Source organism: Dipodomys spectabilis, unplaced genomic scaffold, assembly GCF_019054845.1.
Source record: "Dipodomys spectabilis isolate Male_0828 unplaced genomic scaffold, ASM1905484v1 ptg000059l, whole genome shotgun sequence".
NCBI classification, from domain to species: domain Eukaryota; kingdom Metazoa; phylum Chordata; class Mammalia; order Rodentia; family Heteromyidae; genus Dipodomys; species Dipodomys spectabilis.
Genome location: NW_024870736.1, coordinates 1,562,649 through 1,571,567, shown reverse-complemented (window position 1 = coordinate 1,571,567; position 8,919 = coordinate 1,562,649). Strand labels below are relative to the sequence as shown.

The 8,919-nt window shown below is 42.7% G+C and overlaps 1 pseudogene; it reads left to right on the top strand.

Moving 5' to 3' along the window:
• The first annotated feature begins 6,249 nt into the window (after positions 1 to 6,249).
• Positions 6,250 to 7,618, top strand: LOC122108422 (annotated as a pseudogene).
• Positions 7,619 to 8,919: the final 1,301 nt, after the last annotated feature.

Genomic DNA, 8,919 nt, shown 5'->3' with positions numbered 1-8,919 from the left:
TGTTGAATATATTGATGATGGGTCAAGCAGTAAGTGCTGTGGGCAAAGCCCCACAAGATCCTAGTAAAGGGTACGTTTCCCCCCCCCCCCCCCGCCCCGACATACACATGCATAATGGAAAACCTGTAATGACTTCTTTCTATCCCACCTTCTACAGTATTCCAAGGTGAAGAAGGCAATGTCCCTCATTCTCTTGAGGTAACAGCTGCCATTCATTATCTTTTCTATGAGCTTGGAGAAGGACTGGAAAATTAGAAATGCCTTACTTGTGAACATGACTTTATATACAATTGTGGTCCATTAACTAGTTTACTCATGCATACATATACAAGTTAGGAGAAGCATAAAGTATTAAAACCATTGTAGAGATAGTGAACATATATCTGTTTGCTGAAAATTTCATACATGTATTAATATGGATATGCACTGTGCATTTCTAGGACTTTTTCCTATTGATGCTCAACCTTTTACTGTTCTGTGAGGTAGATTGGGCTCCATGGTTACAAGCTCCAGTGAAATGAGAAGTATCTGAACAAATTCCAGTAAGTTCCAGGCATTCCTGAGTGTGCTTTGGATCCATGTATGACTGTATGTCAAGCAGAGCAGGCACAGGGCAAGGCACTAGCTTGGCAGGGTGGTGGTGGTGGTGGTGGTGGTGGTGGTGATGTAGTGCTCCCCTGACCTCCAACCTCCCATGAAAAGAGGCACGACTCCAGGAAGAAGAGGGCCTTCTCCCATTCCATTATCATAAGCCTATCAGTAAAATAACAATGTGGATCAATTTTGCAAGAGAAGGGGAGTCAAGTCTCTGAGCACCTCTGGACTCTGTCTAAGGCAGACAACCTATAAATGTACTTTATTTTATATCCCTTTACCTTCATTATGTCATAAGATTCCTTAATATCTCTCTTTATGCTGTCTTTACTTCTTTATATTTCAGACTTCAGGCAAACCTCCTATCAAATCACTATCAAGACTACCCTTGTCAATCACTATCTAATCTACCTGAGAGTCAACTCCCTACAGGTGTCAGCTTTGGCTGACAGAGTCCCTAATCTGCAGAGCAGAGGGCCACAGCCCTGTCCAAGTAGCAGCACCTTGGATGAAACTAATTCTAATGGCATGCTGGGGGCAGGGGGTGGGGGGAAGGGAAGGCAAGGTAAGGTAAGGGGAGAGAGAAGGCCAGGAGAGAGGCTGGGAGAGAGGTAGTAGAGATGGGAAGGAAGGAAAATAGAGTTTAAGGAACTTCATAGGTGAAGTCTAGCAATTTAGTAACATGAGTGTGCCCACCAGGGCAGATTGTTCCTACTGTAACTCTTTCCATGATGCTATTTGGGAGGTAATTAAGGTTAAATGAATTTGAGAGAATAGGGTCCTAATCTAATAGGGCTGATGGTACCCTTATAAGAAGACTGCTAACTACATGCAATGAAGAATAGGCAGTCTTTTTGATAAACAGTGCTAGAAAAAGTATTCATCCTTGTAGAAAGAACGAAATTGGACCCTTATCTTATACCTCATACAGAAACAACTTACAATGGTTTAAAGACAAATGTGAGACCCGAAATTATATAACTCTTAGAAGAAGATATAGGAGGAAAGCTTCTTGCTATTTGTCTTGGCAGTGATTTTTCCTTCCTTCCTTCCTTCCTTCCTTCCTTCCTTCCTTCCTTCCTTCCTTCCTTCCTTCCTTCCTTCCTTCCTTCCTTCCTTCTTCTTCTTTTTTTGATGTAATGCTGAAATTTTAGTCAATAAAAGCAGAAGGGAACAAGAGACCATATCATACTCAGAAACTTCTTTATAGTAAAGGGAATAATCAATGAACTGGAAAGTCAGCCTACAGACTGGGACAAAAAATATTTGAAAACTATATCTGTGTGTGTGTGTGTGTGTGTGTGTGTGTGTGTGTGTGTGTGTGTGTGTGTGTGTGTGTGTGTTTATATATACATACAGGGTTCATATCTGAAATCTATACATACAACTCAATAGCAAAACACAATGAAACAAGAAACAGTTAAGAAGTAAGCAATAGACCTGAACAGACATTTTCTCAAAGAAGGCCAGAAAGTGGCCAACAGGTACACAAAAGATGTTCAACATCACTAGCCATCAGGGAAATGCAAATGAAAGCCACAGTGTGATATCCTGTAAGAGGGGCTATTTTAACAAAAACATGAGGTGACAGGTGCCGGCAAGGATGTGAAAAAAAGAGAATCTTGGTGCCCTATTGGTGAAAGTGTAAATAATCACATCTATTAATATACACACACATATATATATGTTAATCACTTGTACTATAAAATGGTTTGTTATAAAATTAAACATGCAATAAAAAGACAACTGGATTTTTTATTGTAAAGGTGATGTACAGAGGGGTAACAGTTACACAAGTAAGGAAATGAATACAATTCTTGTTGCACATTAGACAAATGAATTTTAAAAAGAGCTTTCCTCCCTTCTTTCTCTCTTTCTCTGTCTCTTTCTCTCTGTCATTAGAATTCACAGCAAGAAGTCACCTGTTTTATCCTCAAGCAAGAGAGGCCTCACCAAACACAGAATCAGCTGGCACCTTGATCTTGGACTCCAGCCTCCAGGAGTGTGAGACAGGAAGTATGTGTTGTTCTGTGACATCAGCCAGAGCAGACAGGACAGCACCCAGTGTCTGTGAAACCTGTCACCACGTACAAGGAGCTCCCACATGCTTTCCCACATGCTCATTTTCTCTCTTTTGAACTCACAATCCAATGAGATAAGCTCTATAGCCAACAAACCATAGAGATGAAGAAAACCAGCATACAAATTCTTGGGATTCATGGCCACATATGTAAGCCAGTGTGCCTAGCACTAGTGCCTGAAAATGAACCATTGAGCCCCAGTGCCCTATGGGATTTCACTAGTAGAAACCTTAGTCATTACTACAGTTGGAAGGGCCCAGAAGCCTTCTTTCTTTTCTTCTGTGAAGTGATCCCTTTAAGTACTGGCCAGTGGGAGGAAAATGAAACTGGCTCACGTTGCTTCTGGAAAGTCAGTGTGAAGTGACAGAAAAGATGCACCTTTTGTGGCTGTGTGGCCTATACTTCTAGGCTTTGTCTACTTCCCTGATCTCTAAAAGAATCTCTAGCCATTTCCAGGGCCTGTGATCAGGAGTCCTGAGAGCCTCTGTCAGGGGTCCATTGCCATTCCGAGAAGGCCAACACTGAGCAAGTGTTAAACATTGTTCCCCTCATTCATTTCAGTGAGGTGACTTCCCAATGCCATCCATAGATGACCAAGATGAGAGACTGGGTCTGCGCTGGACATGCCCAGTAGCTGATCCAGCTAGTGAAGACAAGAGGGCTTCCTGTCATGGGAACAACAATGCTGTCAATCACTGTGACACCAAAAGTCATCATTTTAAAGGAAGAAATCACCACTCACTTAGAAGCAGCAAGTCAAATGTCAGAGAACATCTGGACCACCTGGGCTTGTTAGAAGACATCATGCAGCATTATTGAACTAAACAAGTCACTGAAGCCACATGCTTCCTGGACAGGGCAGGGAAGGGAAGTGTGGGAAGGCAATGTTCTGGAATATCTCCATTATCTCACCCTAATACAAGAATATGTACACAAGGAAAGGTCAACTGCGGAAGGAAAGCAGCTTTCAATATTAGTTTTCTTCCTTATTCTTTTCCTAATATTTGGCTTTTATTGTGGATTCAAAATCTTTTTTGTCCATTCAGCAAGATCTTTGCAGTGTACATTTCTAAATCACCCTGAGTTAATAAAACATCTATCTTATCAAACATGGAAAAATGCCATTCCAGAAAATCTAGTTAGATATGTCCTAGTGTGTGTATGTATTTATTTTATTCTCTAATTCCGTGTGTGTGTGTGTGTGTGTGTGTGTGTGTGTGTGTGTTACTTCTGGGGCTTGAACTCAGAGCTTTATGCACTTGCTTGGATTTTTTCCCTCAAGGCTGGTGGTCTATGGGTTGAGCTACATCTTTACTTCCAGCTATTTTGCTGGTAAATTGGAGATAAGAATCTTATAAACTTGCCTGCATGGTCTGGCTTCTTACCTTCACCCACACATCTCAGCTCCCGAGTACCTAGGATTACAGGTGTGAGTCACTAGCACCCGCAATTCACTAATTCTTAGTGAGCTAAAAAGTAATAGCGCTGATGGTAGGATAAGAATATCTTTTTATATGTATTTTTTATTGTAAAAGTACTGTACAGAGGGGTTACAGTTACATGAGTAAGGTAATAAGTACATTTCCTATGAAGCATTGTTGCCTCCTCCTTTGTTTTTCCTCTACCATCCCTTCCCAGGCCACCTCCCCAACTCCTCCTCCCCCCACACAAAAATTGTAAAGTTCGTTTTCAGCATAGTGTTTTGTACATCTCAGTTACAATAGGTCAACCTGTATCCTTATTTAAGCATTTTGTTATATCCCTTCCCCTCCCCAAATTAGAAAAATGAATCATATACAGTGAAAACAGGGGTTGTATCGTGGGGGGAAGAACATACAAAAGAAACGAAAGAACCATATAGTGCGTTATAAGTATGTTAAAAACAATAGCAAGAAAGAAAAAAAAACACTTGTGTCTTGGGGTTCATTTCATTTAACATCATCTTATATGGTCTTATGTACATAGCTTTTGACCTTTTCTGCTTGTCCTAGACATGAACTAGTTTTTGCAAATAAGGGAAACCACGGGGCCTATGTTTCTTTGGACATGGCTTACTTCAGGTAGTATAATTTTTTCCAAGTCTCTCCATTTCCTAACAAATGGGGCAATGTCATTCTTTCTGATGTAGGCATAGAATTCCATTATATATATATAAATATATATATCACATTTTTTGATCCGTTCATTTACTGAGGGGCATCTGGGTTGGTTCCATATCTTAGCTATGGTAACTAATGCTGTGATAAACATGGTTGTGCTGGTAGCTTGTGGGACCTTGTTTGTGATCATTTGGGTAAATGCCCAAAAGAGGGATTGCTAGGTCATAGGGGAGCTCTATGTGGAGTCTTTTGAGAAACCTCCATACTGCTTTCCAAAGTTGTTGAACAAGTTTACACTCCCACCCACAATACAGTAGATTTCCCTTTTGGCCACATCCCCGCCAGCATCTGTTGTTATTATATTTCTTGATTATAGCCATTCTAACTCTCAATGCTTTTTTGACTTGCATTTCTTTTATGTCTAGAGAAGTTGAGCATTTCTTCATGTGTTATTGGCCATTCTTATTTCCTCTTCAGAGAAGTTTCTCTTTAAGTCTTTATACCACTTATTTATTGGGCAGTTGTTTCTTTGAGGATTTGTTGTTGGGGGATTAATTTTCTTGAGTTCTAAGTATATATTAGATATGAGATCCTTGTCCACTGTATGGCTAATCTCCCAGTCCATGGGCTTTCTATTGATCTTTCTAGCTATGTCCTTTGCCATGCAGAAGCTCTGCAGTTTCATGCAATCCCATTTGTCCAACCTTTCTTTGATTTGTGGTGTTTCTGGGTCTCTATTAAGAAAATTTTGGCCTGTGCTAAGTAGCCCTATATTTTCCTATTCCTTCCTGTAAATGGCCATACTGCCAAAGGCTATATACAAATTCAATGTGATACCTATCAATATCCCAATCTCATTCTTCAATGAAATAGAAAAAGCAATCCAAAAATTCATATGGAACAATAAAAGACCCCAAATAGCAAAAACAATTCTTAGCAGAAAGAACAGCGCTGGACGAATATCAATTACAAATTTCAAACTCAACTATAAAGCTAGTAATAAAAAAACAGTTTTGTACTGGCACAAGAACAGACCTGAGGACCAATGGAATAGAACAGAAGACCCAGTAATGAACCCACAGACCTATAGCCAACTAATCTTTACAAGGGAGCTAAAAACATAGAATGGAAGAAAGACAGCCTTTTCAGTAAATGGTGCTGGCAAAATTGGTTAAACACCTGTAGAAACCTACCAGAATCAACTCCAAATGGATCAAAGACCTCAAAATAAAAGCAGACACCCTGAAAACGTTATAAGAATATCTTTGTGACAGCTGCTGCTTTCGCCTCCACCAGCCCCGTGCAGACTGGCTGATTCTCTGAAGAGATACGTTCAGGAGTCCAGCCTAAGAACTGGGTCTACAAAATCCCAGTGGCTGTCAAATCCCTCAGGGCAGGTCCTGAAGGTCCAGTAGGCACCGAGCTGGGAGACCTCCTCCAAAAGGTATCCATCATGATGAACCTGGAGCAGCCACATGTACTGCTACTGCATGGCCTGGTGTTTGGCCAGCCTCTGTAGATGGAGTGCCCCAGAGAGCCTGTGCCAAGGAGTCTTCTCTTCTGTCTCCAATGTGTGGATGTTTGGAGTGACACTGTGGGAGATGTTCTCTGGAGGCAAAGAACCCTGAGCTGGGGTCCCGTCATGTCTCATTCTACATCAGCTGGCTGAAGGAATGACCCAGCTGCCAAGCCTCTCATCTGTTCTAGAGCCCTCTACTTGCTTGCCTTGTGCTGTTGGGCCCTCCACCCTGTGGATCATCCAAGCTTTTCTAACCTGGAAGGGCTGCTCCAAGAGGCATGGCCTTGTGAGGGATGCTGTGTGAGAGATGTCACAGAGCCAGGTGCTTTGCCGATGGAGTCTGGTGACCCCATAACTGTCATTGAGGGCAGCACAGACTCTACAACCTGGAAAGGACAGAATGATTGAAGTCGTTATGTCGAAAATGAACTTTACAACTTTGGTGGGGGGGGGGGCGGGAGGATTGGGTGGGGGGGGGCGGGGGAGGGGAGGATGGGAAAGGATGGGAAGGGAAAACAAAGGAGGAGGCTACAATGCTTGATAAGAAATGTAATCGTTATCTTGCCCATGTAAGTGTAACCCCCCTGTACAGTATTTTCACAAGAAAATAAATAAATAAATAAAAATGGTCAACTTCCCAGCCTCAGCAGTGACACTGGTGGATTTAGAGGGCCCATCAGACACCTGTCCGGTCCTCAGAGTTTTACCTGTCAGGGAAGAGCAACACCAAGGAAGCACAGATTGGGACAGAGAGAAGGCAAATCTTTGGGATTTACCAACAGCATGAGGCCAGAGGAGAAATGTGCCCCTGCAAAAATGAAAAGCATTTCCAAGAGTCTGGAGTCAGTTCTGTCCTTGGGCCCTTGCTCTATAGGGGGTGGCTCAAGCCCCCCAGAACTTCAACACACCAGAGCTATGCCCCAAGGACCCCCAAGCCTGGCTCTACAGTCTTTTTCTCAGCCAGCCAGCCGCTCCCCACCCCCAATAGGACACAGCCTCCCTTGCCTAAAAGAGAACTCCCCTACAGTCACTGCCCTAGAGCACCAGGAGCCAATAAAGCCGCTTCCCCTTTTTAAGGCCTCTTGCCTGAACCTGAATGGCAGAGGAAGATTATAGAGGTAGAGCTGAGAATATATGGAGTCATCCACTAGGAGTGCCACGTGGCACTGAGAGCCACTGGAGGAGATGTGGTTTCAGCCATTTGGAACTTGAAGGCAGACCAACTTTTTCACTTGAGTAGCCAGTCCAGAGCTGACTGCCGGTACATACTGGAGCATTACCAGTGGGACCTCTCAGCCAACTGCTATGTCCTGGCCTGGTCCTGAGTTCTGCTTCCTTGGGCACAGACACCAGCATGGAACACCTGAAGCCCTCATAGGGCTGGCTGGTTAGAGAGGACCAAGCAGTCAGAAAAGGTCTGACTTTCCTACCTGCTGTAGCAGGTATAGGAAGAACCGAGGGGAGCCTAGAGTCAGGCACTGATTGACTATCTCCTCCCTACCACACCTACTATCCTCTGGGGGCCAAAGACCCATTAACCTTGCCAAGAAGAGTCTAATCTACCATGCCTGACACAAGAGGAGGACTGAGAGGAAAAAAAGTTGTATTACATGACATTTAAAGGAAGCTTCTACTTGCTGCAATGATGACGTGGTCATCCTCAACTAACATTAGCTACCTCAGTGGACACCATGGGGCTTCCATCTTGGATGAAGGAAACAGCCATATTGAATTGGGGCACATGACTCCAAATGTCTTGATTGGATCAAGGGGCCAATATGGGTAATGAAAATTGCCTCTTGGACTCAAGGGCATTTGATCCTAGTAGCACAGATTAACTACCACAGCTCAACTGTTGTTATTAGTTCTTTTTGATTTTCCATATACCAACTTTCTTCTACCTTCTCCAATTACATACATCTTCCAATTGTTCAAAAAGTTATAAAGTTTATATATCTTTTTATATGTTTGCTGTGTAGAGTGAAGGATGGAGCAGTAGAGATTTATACACATTGTTTTGTTTAAGCTGCTAAACAACTGTATGAGTTTTTCTCTTTTAAAAAGTATCTTAGGCCCAGTGGTAGAGGGCTTGCCTTGCATGCATGAGGTCCTAGATTCAATTCCTCAGCACCACCTAAGCAGAAAAAGCTGGATGTGGCACTGTGGCTCAAGTGGTAGAGTACTAACCTTGAGTTGAAGAGCTGAGGGACAGCACCCAGGCCCAGAGCTCAGGCCCCGCAACCAGAAAAAAAAGAACCCAGAAATTATCTTAGCATACATTTGTAATATGAGAAGGCTTCATTGTGACAATTCCATAGATGCCCACAGAGCTCACAGAGCTCAAGTTCAGTCCCTTTACTGCATTTCTTATTCCACAACTCCCTCCTCTCCACTTTTCAAAGAGAGGTTTGATGGATTTCATTAAGTTGTATATATCCACACATAATGTTCTGTTCTTCAAACTCCTAGCTGGAAAATAAGAATTGACCTACCTTGTTCCTGCTCCTGCTCCTACCTGTGTGTCTTCCAGTTAGACGCGGAGCTCTGGGCATGCTCTCATTCTTTGTTTTCTACTTTCTTCCATCCCTTTTTCCTCTTCCCTCTTATTTCTGATTGCAACAGAATG